Genomic DNA, 16,432 nt, shown 5'->3' on the forward strand with positions numbered 1-16,432 from the left:
CTTATATTAAGATCTTATCTTCATTGATAAGCCCATCTTGTCTTCCTCTACCAATAAGCACAACCTTTCCACTAAAAAACACCTGACTCATTTCCTTTCTACAGTTTTATATATGCTTCAGTGGATTTTGTGTTGATGTTGTCTTATTTATCTTTTTTCCCCAGTTATTTATCTTATTAGGCTCTAAGTTGTTTGAAGGCCAATCTAAGCCAGTCAGTGCATACTCACCAAAAGTGCTGGGATAGGTGCAGTGGTACCTGGTACAGACAAATACTGAGGTGCCATGCCTGCTCTCAAAGAACTGATAGTTTGCTTGGGAAGTTAAAACTAACTGTATTTGCTTTATTTGAAATGCCTGACGTATAATATACCATTGTTATTAATAGATTTCATGTAAGGAAAGAAACCTTGCCATGTGATATCTATGCACCGATGCTGACTGATCTCAAATTCTGGATGGCGCTCCAGGGAGATGGAATGTCATGTACAAAAGTCGAAACGAATTTAAGAAAAAGCCAAAGGGTCTAGAAGCTCATAGGACAGATGATTCGTCTGTTAATTTTTCTTCCATCCTTCTTGCCCTCTTCCCACGGTTGCCTTTCCCAGGCCCCCCTCCCCCGGGTAAGGTAAGCATCAGTGCAGATAATACCTTCCTCATTCTTCCCTTAAAAATGATATAAGGTAAACAGATTAATTGGACTCTCTAAAAAGGGACACTCAGATATCATAAATTGGCAAATGTAAATTCATATGTCAGTACACACAGCAGTGTTTTCCACACAAGTAGTCTCTATGGACCAATTAAATGATGGCTCCCTTTTGTCCTTATCTGTTTTTATAACAGTAGAACTGTAACTGTATATACAGACTGATGTTTGGACCCAAGTCTGTCTATAATTATGTTAGTTATAAATTTAACCCATTATGTTATTTCAACATGTGCTTTGTTATTTATTTTTTCCTTCTAGAATTCTGCTGTCATTTGTTTGTTGAACATCAGTACACAAATTCTTTTTCTTTTCCCCATGGTGTATGTCCGGGAAGAAATATTGCTGCCTGGCAGAGGGTACCGGGGCCTTGTATGATTTATTTCTTCTAATTTTATTCCATTGTAAAGACTCCAAAATGTTATAGAAACTTGAATAGTTTTAAGTTAATTCTTTTGAAATCTAGGCTTTTGCTCATCTTTCAAACTGAACAGTGCCCTGACATGTCTGAGGTTTAGGAAACTTTGGCTCGAGTTGATGAGGGGCGTCTAATCTAGATCTTTGTTGCTGAGTGAAATTCAGTGGTTTTGGCTCATGGGAATTTGTGCAAAATTGTTGGTTCGTTTGATTTGGTTCCCTTTAGACTACACCCATGAAGTTTTCTTTGGGTTTAGCTTGGTGATCCCCACCCCACCCCAAACTCAAAGTGGAACACTGTGGGAATGTTGAGGTTTATACCTCAAGCTATAACTCACCCTAGAGCCTTACCCAGTTTTGAAAAAAAAAAAAAAAGAAGAAGAAAAAAGCCTGGATTTTAAACCTTTGAGCGAAATATTTATTGAAACTAGACTAAACAACCCCATAGTTAGTTAGGATCCTAGAGGTCATTTGACCAGACTCTCCACCTGATACATGATTCCAAGGAACAATTTCAGATTGTTTAAAGTCTTATAATAACTAATTCTATGCAGGATTCCTTATTTGTCCTTTGGTTCAAGCTTGTTGCCTTTGTGGTCGAAGTTTGCTATACCTGTAGAGTTTTTTTTCTTTTCAATCTATCAAGAACCAACGAAGATGTATAAGAACTTCCATATATATGTATCTACTTGTAATTCTGTCAACTTATTTCTTGTATACTTGGAAGTTACGTTATTCATTTAGAATTGCTTCATCTTCCTGAGAATCTTTCCTTTAATCCTATGCAGTGACTGATTTTATGTCTAACAATTCTTTATATCTTAAAGTCTATTAAAAAAAAACTTATGGGGCTTCCCTGGTGGCGCAGTGGTTGAGAATCTGCCTGCCAATGCAGGGGACACAGGTTCGAGCCCTGGTCTGGGAGGATCCCACATGCCGCGGAGCAACTAGGCCCGTGAGCCACAACTCCTGAGCCTGCGCGTCTGGAGCCTGTGCTCCGCAACAAGACAGGCCGCGACAGTGAGAGGCCCGCGCACCGCGATGAAGAGTGGCCCCCGCTTGCCACAACTAGAGAAAGCCCTCGCACAGAAACGAAGACCCAATGCAGCAAAAATAAATTAATTAATTAATAAACTCCTACCCCAAACATCTTCTTAAAAAACAAAAAAACAAAAAAAAAACAACTTATGTAGGCCCATAACCAAAGCCCACAGTACATGTACAGAATATTACATAATAGCACCAAAGGGTCTGAGCCAGCATGCAGTAATCAAATACATTGATATACTCACGATAAATGTGTGAATATCCACACTAAGTAGGATGTATAAAAATATAATTTCCATCTTTTAATTTTTATTGAAATATAGTTGATTATTTACAAATTTTACATCTCAAAAATTTCCTGTTCTTACATCTTAGTTTGTGTCTCTATAAATGATGTATGGATGACTTTTACTTTTTTATCCAAGTTTTAGTCAGTTTAGTGAATACTAATATTTGCAGTTGCTTCTATCATATTTACATTCTATTTATCCTTTTTCTATGCCTTTTTTGTTTTCCTCCTCTTTTCCTACCTTCTGTTTTGCTGACCAACTTTGTCTTATTTATTTTCTTCACTTCTTATCTGGAAATTTTATATTATCTTTCTTTTCTTTTAGTGGTTATCATTAAAAATTTATAAGCATACTTGACTTCATAAAGTCTAAAATTAATATTTCTAATCTGATCTATATGATTAACTTTGATTATATCTCCTATTTTATCTTATTTTTTAAATATTTTAATTTCATCTTGTTTTAATAAGACTCAAATCAATCATTATTCTTTTTTTAATTTAATTAATTTATTTTTTTAATACAGCAGGTTCTTATTAGTTATCTATTTTATACATATTAGTGTATATATGTCAATCCCAATCTCCCAATTCATCCCATCACCACCACCCCCTGGCTTTCCCCGCTTTGTGTTCATATGTTTGTTCTCTACATCTGTGTCTCTGTTTCTGCCTTGCAAACTGATTCATCTGTACCATTTTCCTGGATTCCACTTATATGCGTTAATATACGATATTTATTTTTCTCTTTCTGACTTACTTCACTCTGTATGACAGTCTCTATGTTCACCCACGTCTCTACAAATGACCCAATTTCCTTCCTTTTTATGGCTGAGAAACTAGTGAATGTTAAGATTTCAGCAGTTGAATTCTCAACTATTCTTTCTTTGAATACTTTCTCTCTATTCTTTTTTTTTTTTTTTTTTTTTGCGGTACGCGGGCCTCTCACCGCTGTGGCCTCTCCCGCCGCGGAGCACAGCCTCCGGACGCGCAGGCTCAGTGGCCATGGCTCACGGGCCCAGCCGCTCCGCGGCATGTGGGATCTTCCCGGACCGGGGCACGAACCCCTGTCCCCTGCATCGGCAAGCGGACTCTCAACCACTGCGCCACCAGGGAAGCCCTCTCTACTCTTTAATAGTTGAATTCTCAACTATTCTTTCTTTGAATACTTTCTCTCTTCTATTCTCTTTAGTGTCTACTTCTGCAACTCATGTTCATTTTCCTTTGCATTCACTGCTGTTTCTTAGATTTAAAAAAATATGTATTGTCTTTGTATTGCTCTTTGTTTCATTTTGGGTAATTTCCTCAGATAATCTCTCCTAGTTCACCAAGTCTTGCCTCACCTGTGTCTAATTGGTTTAACCCTTACATTGAATTTTTAAAATTTCAATAATCATAGTCTCATTTTTAGAAGCTCTGTCTGGTCATTTTTCTTCTGTCTGTCCTGCTTTTCATAGTATCTTGCTATTTTATTATTTTTTATTACTTATTTTAAGTATTTTAACACATTTATTGCATAGTCTTTGTATTTTAAAACATTTAATTTTAATTTAATTTTAAACACACTTATTGTATAGTCTTTATATCTAAAGCTCTTGTAGATCTGAACCTGCTGTTTGTTACACCTACTGACTATTTTCTGTAGATTGTGTCCTTGTGGGTTTTGTTATTTTGGATTGTGAGCTCATCTTCAGTGGAGCTTGGTCAGTTGGAATCCTATTCTATAGCTTTAAGGGCAAGTTGCTATGACTAGATTTATTTTTGCTGCTTCCTGCTGCCCCAGGGCTGTCATCAGCTTGAAACCACTTTTTACATTAATTTCAGTGATTGGGATTTGCAGACCAGCTGGGTAGTGTAAATTTATACCTCAGTTATGCACATGAGTAAGTCAGTGGTTATGAAGGCCGAAAGAAGACTTTTTCTTTTCCGACCCATAGTTCAGGCAGGGACAGACAAGTTTCCTTGCCATTTCCTATGCTGATAGGTAGATATGCATTTTGTTGTTGTTGTTTATTACTTTAGTAGGCTATTACTTATAGGCCCCGGGCCTATAAGGAATCTTGTTTCTAAATACCCAGTTCATGTTGGGCTAAATCCTGGTTACTGATATCAGCATTCTTTTCCTACTCCCATACTCCTAGGGTTGTCCTAGCATTAGCACATACATTTTTACTTTTTCATTTACTTCTTTGTTTTTGGTCCTTAGATATTTTCCTTACATTTCTGGGGGCAAATTCAGCTATACACTTAAAAGTGTATACATTAGGGCTTCCCTGGTGGCGCAGTGGTTGAGAGTCCACCTGCCGATGCAGGGGACACGGGTTCGTGCCCTGGTCCGGGAAGATCCCACATGCCACGGAGCGGCTGAGCCCGTGAGCCATGCCGCTGAGCCTGCGCATCCGGAGGCTGTGCTCTGCAACGGGAGAGGCCACAACAGTGAGAGGCCTGCGTACGGCAAAAAAAAAAAAAAAAAAAAAAAAGTGTATACATTATATTTTACCCAGAATTTCTAAGTAGATTTTAGAAGGAGTGATCTCAAGCCTTCTGGTCAGCCATAGGGGGAGAATTGGACGTCTTAGTCATTTTACATTTCCTGATCCTGTACTAATGCAGTTTGTTTGTTGTTATTATTGAGCTGCAGGACTTTCTATTGATCTCTGTTACATTTTTATTGTTGTTGTCATTAAATTTGGTCCCTCATTCTGGCTTTTTAAAAAAAGAATCATGAGGGAGGGAGACGCAAGAGGGAAGACATATGGGAACATATGTATATGTATAACTGATTCACTTTGTTATAAAGCAGAAACTAACACACCATTGTAAAGCAATTATACCCCAATAAAGATGTTTAAAAAAAAAAAAAGAATCATGGCTCAGTCACCTAGTACGTTAGTTTTACCTCCCAGACCTGAATCATTTGTATATTTGATGTACAAACCAGCTTGGTTTTCCATAGCGTTTGGTAAAAGTATTAAATCAGAGCAGTTCATGTACATAGCCCAGAGGTATGCCACCAAAGATATCTCTGTCAGTGGACATTGAACAGAACTCTTTTTTTTTGATGTACGCAGGCCTTTCATTGTTGTGGCCTCTCCCGTTGCGGAGAACAGGCTCCAGACGCGCAGGCTCAGCAGCCATGGCTCACGGGCCCAGCCACTCCATGGCATGTGGGATCTTCCCGGACCGGGGCACGAACCTGTGTCCCCTGCATCGGCAGGCGGACTCTCAACCACTGCACCACCAGGGAAGCCCGATCAGAACTCTTTGAAATTACTTACAAATGTGTCCAACTCTGCTATTCATTTCAGTTTACATTTCAATATTTGGCTCGCAAGGCTTATTCTTAATGAACTTGCTCGGCTCGGTCCAATTCATTTCCGCCAATATTTCTAAGTACATACCATTTTGTGTACTGTGTGTACCAGAGATATAAAGAAGAATAAGCCATAGCTCCTTCCTTCATGACACTCAGGCTGGTAGAAGAGACACTTAGGAAGGCACACAGGCTAGCCATGTGATAATCTCTTCCTGTATTTTGCTCAGGGTCAACTTCTATCTGACTGATCTATAGTTTATGGCCTCCACCCCCATTCCTTTTTTTGCCATGTCTCAGACATATCAGTTGAGTTTATACAATTGATTTGTGGGAAAATTTTCACACGGCTAACTTCTGTGTCTCTTCTCTCTATAATCTTTTGTGAATAAATTCATTTTGGTATTTTATACTCCTATATTTTAGAGTATTTTTACAACAATAAAGAATACTAAAAATATTGGACATATGTTAAGCTACTTTAAGAATTTTTTTCCTTTTTATTCCTATTCTAATTATTTTCCCCTTTGGTTAAAAATGTTCTCAAAATTCTCCCTTCTCTAAACTTCCTCTTTCCCAGAAAGGCAGTGCAATATAAATGTCTGATAGCAATTTGATCTTTTTTGGTCTGACGCCTTGTGCTGACTTTTTCACACAGGGTTTCCTACTTGGTCCAAGACTCCAGCTCATTTTTTGTTGTTGGTATTTGAAAATTCGTTAGGCAAGCTAATGATGTAACCACATTCTCAGTGAAAGAAGTTAACTTATTTAAGAAATAAGTTATTATCTGGACTAGAAATTGTGGATTTCAGCTTTAGCCTTTTCTCTCTGTAACCCCAACCAACATTCACTAATCAAGAAGTCCTGTCAATATTTCCCCTTCGAAGCATTTCATATCTGCTCCCAGTATTTTGTTCCCACATTTAGTGCCCTAGCCCACACCCTAATCCTTTCCTGCCTGAAAATTGGATAACTTCCTAAATGTTTTTCATATCTTCTGACTTTAATCTTAGTCCTGTGTTTTTCATATTGCAATTCAGGATCTAGTAGGTTATAAAATCAATTGTTTGTGATCAGAAGTTTTTAATGACATAAAATAGAAGAGATAGACAATATTAGAGTCCATGGCTATGATGAGGGTATTTTTTTATGAAACTTTTGTTTTAGTTATGTATATATGCCACCTATTAACTTACCATTTGTAATAGAAGATGATAATTATATAGGTATTTGTCATTTGGAGGAGTGTCTACCTAGCATTTGAACCTTGTTCGTACGCTTAGAGAACTATGTAGGATATGAGTCTTGGCGGGAGGTAGGGCCTGCCTTGCATTATAGAACTTTAAAAAAGCCCCAGTCTTGCTTTTCCAGCATCCCTTGCAGCTAGGGTGCTGCCTTTTGACCTAGGCTTCTTAATCAGATGTCTGGGATGTTGAGTTAGGACTGACAGAAGCAGGGGAAGTGAGTACCTAGGCTGATGGTGGTGGCAGTGGCCATGACACTGGCATTTGGCTTTCTAAGCAGCAGGGGCTGACAGTCTCAGCTGTGGCATCCAGTGGTAGCAATGGAGTCCTCATCAGAATGGTTATGGGCATAGTTTGGGAATGTTTTTGGCTGTCTAGCCTCCTTTTGCTCCTGCCTATTTTCTGAGTCTAGTATTCTAAATTTCCTGGAGATTTTATGGGCTGCTCTATTTCCATTCTAACAATTTCTTTTCTACTTGCTATGGATTGAATTGTGCCCCTGCGTCTCGCCCCCAATTCATATGTTGAAGCTCTAAACTCCAATGTGACTGTGTCTGGAGATGGGGTCTTTAGGAGGTAATTAAGGTTAAACAAGGTCATAAAAGTGGGACCCTACTTGAATAGGACTATGGCTATCTAAGAAGAAGAGGGGGATGTCTTTTTCTCTCAGCCACATGAGGACACAGGGGAAGGCAGAGAGACCTGCAAGCCAGGAAGAGAGCTCTTACCTGAAACCAAACCTTACTGGACCTGGATCTTGGACTTTCCAGCCTCCAGAACTGTGAGAAATAAATTTTTGTTGTTTAAGCCACCCAGTCTGTGGTATTTTGTTATGGCAGCTGAGCTGGCAAATACAGATTGTGGTACAGAGAAGCGGGCAGTAGCAGCACACCTTCACGGAAAGAGGGAGGCAGAGTCCCATGGATTTCTCAGAGCGTCACGGTGCAGTGCTGACTTTCTCACCTATCTGAGCAGAGGCCTGGGGTAGCTTTTCCATTAAAAGACCCTTTCTCAGTGATTTCTAGGAGAGTGGGCTTTTCACTCCATCCTCCTGCCTGGGCTACTCAGAAAGTCAGCTTTAAAGGAAGAGAAGCAAACAGCAAGTAGGTTGCCATCACGGGCAATGCTTCCACAAGTCTAAGTGTGCTGGAGTCCAGGCCAGGATACCCAGGAGCCCACCCTGCAGCACCTGCCACCTCTGTCCTAGCTGCCGGCTGTGACTGCAGGCTCCATGCCGCATCACCAAAGGGGCCAGCACACCTCTAAACATGGCTCCTCTAGTCCTGGGGACTGTACCTCTTAGCCTCTTGTTTGAGGTACAAAGCCTAAGTACCTCACATGACAGGGATCAGCCAAGATACAGAAAAAACCCGAGAGTTTATTATTACAATTAAAGTTTTGAAAGTAGCTGGCTATGAATGAACAGTAACATTTTCAAAAGAAAATAAACTGAGAATAGACCTGTGTGAGATGTGGAAAATATTTTAAAGCAAAGGAAATGATTCAGCACCTCAAAGACGTGGCACTTAGATGAATTACTCAGGTCAGTTCTTCACTTCTGTGGAGAGCCTCTATGTCTTGGATAAATTCATATGTGTGTGCTTTGCATAATGCTCCTGGAAGATTATTTAATATTAGTATTCTGAAACAAAGGAACCCCTTTGAATGATTCTAGCCATTTCCTCTACAAGTCAGAGTGGTGGTAGGGGGATAGTATGCCTTGTGGAGTAGAGCTTTGTTTACATAATGGATGCTTTGTCAAGTAATTAAAAAGTGACCTTTGAAACATTTAGCTTGGTTTGTTTTGTTAGATTTTCTCATTTATTTTTTTTTCCCTCGGGTACCTTTTTGCAACTTCTCATAACATCTAGGTGAATGCTTTAAGAGAATATATTTTATCCTTTATTTCATGAATCAAATGTACAGGTATGAAGTAAAAATAAATAAATAAGTTTGAAAAGTAAATATTCAAGCTACATTCTAGCCATTACCTGAAATAAGAATTTTATAGTATAGTCAAAGTGCTCAATATTTAATCTCAGGAATAAATGTTTCAATGGTTTTTATAATTTTAGGTAATTTTCCAGATAAATTGCATTCGTAGTAGATGCCACTTGTCATTACTGAAAAGAGGCCAAAATAATATGTTTTCACAGAATTGTTTTACTACGTTGAAGTTAACATTAAATATTACTTAAAATTATAATGGAGGCGGGTTTGAATTACATTTGTGTTTCTCATTTGAGAGATTTAAAGAACAATTAATTTAACTTGGAGGACCTGATGAGCAGAACAGAAACAATCAGGGAAAGTTACCATCATGAGGTGCTCTGGATACAGAAGGCCTGAGCAACAGTTAAACTTGACCAAAAGTAAAATGGCTGCTATGTGAGATAATGAGCTTCTCATCATAGGAAGTATTCAAGCAAAGGCTGAATGACCTTAACAGGGATCCTGGCATGTACTGTGTCTCTGCATCTCATGGGGAGGTGTTCAGCAGGGAGAGACTTCTCAGGGCCCTTTGGATTCTAGGACAAAAGTTCTAAGCAACTTTTAGTTTGTCGTAATTGTGTACTTTGTGTTGGACGAGTCAATGTTTGAACTTGTCCTATGATCACTCTTCTTTTGCAGACAGAACCAGTAAAAGAAGTCGCTCTTAGTTACTTAATATGCAGTCGAATACTTAGCTTTTCTAAGCCTAAAATAAATCACACAGAGGACAAAAGATTTATCCAGGTTTTGAAAGGCATGCGAAAAGGTCTGTCTAACTTGTTATGCTCACAACTCTAGCTCAGGCTAAAGAAGAGAAAAATAAACCTGTTTTAGCTGTGTTTTTCCTCTAGATCTCCTGTGCTGGTAACTGGATGTTGCTCATGGCCAGCGCATGTTCCGTCTTTCCATCTCTAATTCCACGTTTCACATACTTTTATGTAAAGTCCACTGTCATGAAAAACACTGTGTATTTTGGGGCCGGAGCACCCTGATTTATTTAGAAATACCACGAGAGGACCTGTAATGACAGCTCCTTCCCCGTGCTACCATCTGTCAGTGAGATGTTAAGGGGTTAAAAAGCTTAATAGTTTTCAGTCTCAGAATCAAGGCTGCCATCATGTGGGGAAATTAGAGGTAATTGTCATGCCATTGTCTCAGGCCAGCCATATACTTCAGGAGATGGAGATTCTCAGGATACCCAAATTTCTCTGTCTCCTTTCTCAGTTTTCTATCTTCCACCCTCAAAATGCCAAGCTTGAACTCTCTTATCTGCTCCTCCTTGGCCCAACAATCCTGTAAAATCCTTTCATTCTCCATCTCCTTCCCCTGCTTTATTATTTTTCTTCATGGCAGTTATCACCACATGAATTTATACTATATGCAGCATTTATTTTACTTTTTAAATTGGTATGAGTTCTGATGCTCATCATTTCACCTCAAGTGTACGTCCCACGTGGACAGGGAAGCTGTATGTCTTAGTCACCGCTGTATCCCCAGCTCGTAGAGTAGTCCCTACCTAGCACACATTAGGTACTAGGAACAAGCCTTTCAAGATTTTTATTGGCTCATTTGTCTGCTCGGGTGACTAGTAGTGTTCGTTGAATTGATTTAGATTTCTCCCTTAAAGCTATACTTTCTCACCTGATGTGATTTCTTGCCTCCCCCTCATCCTCTCTTTTGCTGTCATCGTAAGATGTTGTCCTCAGTCTATACCTTTAAGAGAAGCTTAAAATATAAATAAATAAAAGGCGATTGCTTCCTCAGACTTGGCTCTATCTTTTTACGTACTACTCCTTGTAATTACTTCCTTTCCCAGCTCAGGTCTTGGAAGTGACCGTCTACTCTGGCTGCCTTGGCCTCATTCCCTCCAAAATCCTCTGTAACTTGATTTGTGCGCTATTCATATTTCGTAAGCTCCTCTCTTCAACATACGTTTTTCCTGGAGCTTCTCATTGTCAAATCTAAAAGTGCCCACACTGTGCCCATTCTGACCTCTTCCACATGTCCAGCACCGCGCAGCCGTGCTGTGGTTTCAGTAGCACATGGAACATCTTGCAGAGGGACCCCTGAGTCTGGTTAGTTTTATTTCTGACTCTGCAGTGTACCACCAACTCCCTACTTCTTTCTTCCTGTAATCTGTCTACAATCACCAGCCAAGAAATAAATCCTTATACTCCCATACTCACAGTTCTTGTTATCTGCAGTGTCCCCTGGCGATCTGCTTCCAAAATGTGAATTTCCTTAAATCTACAAATATTCTAGAACACAGGTTTTTCCATTAGTGTTAGTGTGACTGGTCACACGAATTAGAGCTTCAGAATGATATGAAGTTGAAGCTGAGGAAACTGCTCCAAATGGATTCCCAGCTCAAAGTCCTACTGCATGTATTCATTTGACAAGTATTTTTGACTGTCTGCTATGTATAGACATTGTTTTAGGCTCTGGGGACACCGGGGTAAACATGGCAGAGAAAGTTCGTGCTTTCTTGGAGCTTACTTTCAGTTTATTTTATTGCCCAAGGGGAATTTTTAAAAGGACTTCTTACATTTAATTGGGTTTTAAATTAATATTTAACCTATTAAACCTACGCATTCAGAAACGTACTTCAACCTACAAATCTTATGATTCTATTTTTAAATCTAGTCATTTTAATATAAAAATAAGAACAATGTCATTTATTATTTCATTAACATTTAGCTTACTCAAGTTTAAGAGTTGAAAGTTCTCTATACAGTTAGTTCTGATTTCAGTTTAGGTAATTCAATTCCCTTAAACTTCATGTACTCATTTAATATATCTGATTTCTCAAGTACCTAAACTGCCTGGTAAGGCAGACTTACAAACCTAACAAGCAAATCATTCTAAGAACATAAGCAACTTAAAAGATAACAATAATCAAACATATATATGTAGTAAGTCAACCTTTCTTAAACATTTCCACAATATTTCCAAAATTAAATAAAATGTTCTTACACCTTCTGATTTAATATCACAAGTCTGAAATCAATTACATATTTCAAATTGAAATCATAATCTCTTTAAGTATTTTAAACTCTTTAAATAAACATACCTAGAATAGCCCAGTGATATGAAAATTGCTCTTAAACATATTCCATAAAAGTATTAAGAGTTGGGTTTGATTTACTTTGTTATCTCTGTTCTTATTTATTTAAACTTCCCTAGGGTGGCAAAGTCACCAGCACAATTAAGGTAAGTAGTTGTACCATCTTTGATTGGCTGAGGTTACTGGGTTGAAAATCAAAATATCTCTATGCGGAATTATTGCTCAGAGATTGGCCCGATTTGTGTTTTTCAAAGACGTCTCCTGGTTGCTGGGTGGTAAAGGATTGAGGGATGTTGGAAGATATCAATCTGGTAGTGACTCCTTGGTCTTTTTTAACTCTTCATCAGCTTCTTCATGGGAAGGGACTTTATTTTGTTCTCTCAGGTTACTCTTTATTAGCTCCAAGACTCTGTTGTCTCTTGCACCATTCTCTTCTATTTTTGCCTGTACCATATGCCTTTCAAACTCCTTTTCTAGTCCTTGATTTTCATTTCCTCCCAGTTCTACTACTAGTGGTAGGGTGGGATGCTTCCGATTCTAAGAGTGGAAGAAAACCGGACCCCAGGAAGAAAGTGGGATGGGGGTTGGACTTAGCAGAAAAAAAAGGAAAAGAAAGAAAGATGTTCTTGACATGTAGGCAAGTGACAAAAATCTAGAGGTATAATAGCATATGTTAGCCTGGGTTATTTTTGTGGGACAAGGTTACGGAGGACTTTGACTTTCTACTCTAATCTACGCTGTGTTTTTGATAAGAAGCATATACTATTTCTATAATCAGAGAAATTTTAAAAAGAAATAAAAAGAAATGCAAATCAAGGGGATTAGTGTGGCAGCAGAATCAAAAAGGCTTTATGAAGATGGTAGAAATGAATCTTGATAAAGAATTGAGGCCGCCCATTAAAAAAAGATATATTATTATTAAATCTTCTATCAGTACATAACTGTAGAGTAAGAATAGCTTTTGAAGTAGCAGACTTTGATGTGTCTTTTTTCAGACTGTGAACGATAGTCGCTGTGTGCCTGTTCCTACAGATATCAGCCTTTTGGGGGTGATTGATTTCGTAGAGCAATAGTTGCAGTGAAAGTAAGATCAATTTGGATTTTGCAGCTCTCACTGAGAGCAGCAGTACAGTAAACAAATATGTAGGCACGAGCTTTTTGTGTGAAGCACTACGAGGTGCTATCATGGGATTTACAGGGAGTGGAAAGGAAGCTATCACTTGCCTTAAAAAACTTGATGTAATCATGGAATCATTCATAATGGCTTTGTTGATCAGAATAATTCTATTTTAACTTTCTACTTATTTGCAAAGGAAATGGAAGCTTCTGGATCATATTATTCTACTTAGACAATGTTATTGTCTCATGCTAACAGTTACTATTTTGAAGTTGCTGTGAAGTTCTTTTACAAGGGGTCCCAGTGCTGAGCATGTTTAGACTGATGATATGACACTCATATCACTGAATAGAATAAAGACAGTACTGGGGCTCCTCGGTTCAACAAAGCTGGGCTCTTTAAAGTCCATTCTAAATGGCCTAGAAAAAAAAGTGCAAGATTTCGGCTGTTGAAGCAAAGCTTTATTGACAAAATTGTGTGAGCATTTTATATATCTGGTCTTAGCAACCTGCGCCTCAGAGCCTCCAAAGAGACATTGGCAACACAACTAGGCCTTTTACACACTCACAGGTGGCTACTCACACAATATCCTGATCCAATTTCATGATAGCCCCCAAGTGATTGAGCAAGACCCTGTGCTTAAAACTTCCCCTCCAGGTGTAGACTAGGTTGTCCCTCCATATGTGCTGCTACAGCACATGGACTTTCCGGATTTGTATTATATTGTACCTTGAATAGTGCTGTGAAAGAAGGGGAATCACAACCATTTGTTGGAATGAAGAAATGGATTAAGTGAGAAATAGGCCTTCAACAAATTTTTTGATTGGCAATTTTGATGAAACAGTTATTCTACGTATATGAATTTGTGGGTAAATATAATATGGCTAGGTTGGCCAGTTTTCAGCATGGTCAAATTGAAGCCATTTCTTTGAGGCTAAGTAAATCATACAAAATACAGCTTTACTGACTCATATCACTGCATAATTGAGCTGGTTAACCATGACGTGATCAGCTATGAATATGGTGAAAAAGCCAGTTTGACTGCTGACTGACCAGGGCAGCGGTAATCTATAGAAATGGTCTTTTCCTGTAATCTTCTGCTTTGCCGGCCTTAGATTTGTGACCACATTTAAGGAAAAAAACCCAGATCAATGAGATGATATTCCAAATACTGAAACAAAATAGGACATATATTTTCTGTATATAACACTTTCTTGGCCCGGATATTCTTAAGTAACTGTTGGGAAGTTGCTATAAAATACATGGAGAATCGGTCCTATTGTATGAGCCTTAATGGTACAGTATAACCTCCACGTTAGGGGGCCACATGTCAGAGTCTCATTGGGGCCAGTTTTCCGGTTTAAATTTCAACACAAAGGATTTACTAGAGGTATTCGGAAGATTTCATGACAGAGCTATTTAATACTAGAATGAGTTATTGGGAGCAATTGTGGCAGGCTGTAAATATAGTTCAGTTTCTCCTCTGTCTAGGATAGTTTGGGTGGCCCTACCTGAGAGCAGAAGGACAAACCAGACTGGTCCTTCTAACCCAAAGTTTTTGCTATTCATTATAACCCAAAAGGAAGCCCTGGTACCTAAATGACTCAGTAGTTCTTTTTTGTATATTCAAATAAGAGACACACACCATGTTGGACTTTCATGCTCTAGCTTGGCTGACCACCCCCTGTGTGAAGACCTTCATTATTGAGTTTTGTTTTCATTCACTCTAAACTTTTCCCCTTGGTTGGAAATATGTGTGCTTAGCTTCAGCTCACAGGGAAGTCATTTAATGTATAACTCCAAACTTAATATGCTGAATTAAGTAGTAGAAGAACAAAACAAGCTTTTTTTTTTCCTCATTTGTGAAACAAATTATGCACTTCAAGAGAGGTGGGTGCTTAATTCCAAGCTGACAGAATTCCTTCTAAAATTTCTGCATCAAAGGAGTTTAGGGAGAAAATAAAATAGAGAATAGAACTGAAAGACGTTGTAAGATGGTTAGGTATAATTATTTTGTTCTTTTAACCATTACAAAATTTTCAAGATACCTAATAAGATTGTGTACTTCTCTTATTTTGGAAATAGATGCTTTCTATATTTTTGTTTTAATTTTTTGAACTAAGAATATATTGAAAATGCATAGCAATTTTTAATGCAGTATAGATGTTTTTAATGCAGTGTGAATATTCAGCTTTAAACCACCTGAATATTTAAATGAAATAGGGTCTGTTCCAGTTTCCCTCTGTGTGTATCCATTATGTATATGGAAAATAGATCATATTATTCTGTAGTTCTTTGAAAATAAAAATAGACACGCTAACGAGGATGAGCATTTGGACTCTTTATATATGTGTTCTTTTTGTGTTCCAGCTCAACTTAACCTTTCGGTATCTAAACTTAGTTCATATACAGAATATGGAAAGGGGGTTAGCTAAAGTTGTTTTGAGAGCCATAACTTCTCAGTTTCCTCTGTGCTTAAACTTGAAACCTTAATGTCGTATTAATGGAATTTTGTGTTTTATGTATACATGCACAAGTCTGCTAGACAGATGCTGAAAAAATGCCAAAATGGGACTAATACAACTAAGAATACGACTAAAAATGTTCTATAAATGTGATTATGGCGCTTAGGCATTTTATGGAGATTGCTTTTTTGTTTTTTTACAAAGCTGGAATACCTGATTGGTCTTTAATATGTGAGAAGAATGTTCAAAAGAGTATCCTTCAGTCTTATTTCAGTACAGGTTGCCTTGACTTTACAGACTGCTAAGTACCAGTGTGGAAAGCAAGTATTTGTATACTTAATCACTTATTACCATCAAATTTCTTTATTATTTGAAATGTTTAAAATATGTTGGTTTTAAGACAGAGTAAGCTTTAAAACTTTAAGAGAGAATTTATTTGTGGTATTGCACAACTCTTATAAGTTTGTCAGAGAAATAATTATGAATTGTGTCCGCTTGTTAAAATATAGGACAAAGTTAATGCCGCTCTTTCCTTGGAGACTTAGTTGTTTGGTCATGCTGACTATGCTACTATTTTAAATAATGAACAGAATTCTACATGGCTCTAAGCTCCCCAAGAATAGAGGCAATGATTGAGTTATCAAACCCTCCTCCTCCCTTCCTTCCTTCCTCTCTCCAAACTTCTCTCCCATAGGTTTTGTTGAATGCCTGTAGACTTCTAGTTACCCTGCCCTAGAAGACACTGGATTGATTAAGATAGCATTTCTGTCCACAAGG

This window comes from Delphinapterus leucas, chromosome 10 (genome assembly GCF_059928025.1).
Source record: "Delphinapterus leucas isolate spDelLeu-1000000601 "Yukka" chromosome 10, BTC_Dleu_Yukka2, whole genome shotgun sequence".
In the NCBI taxonomy this organism is placed as follows: Eukaryota; Metazoa; Chordata; class Mammalia; order Artiodactyla; family Monodontidae; genus Delphinapterus; species Delphinapterus leucas.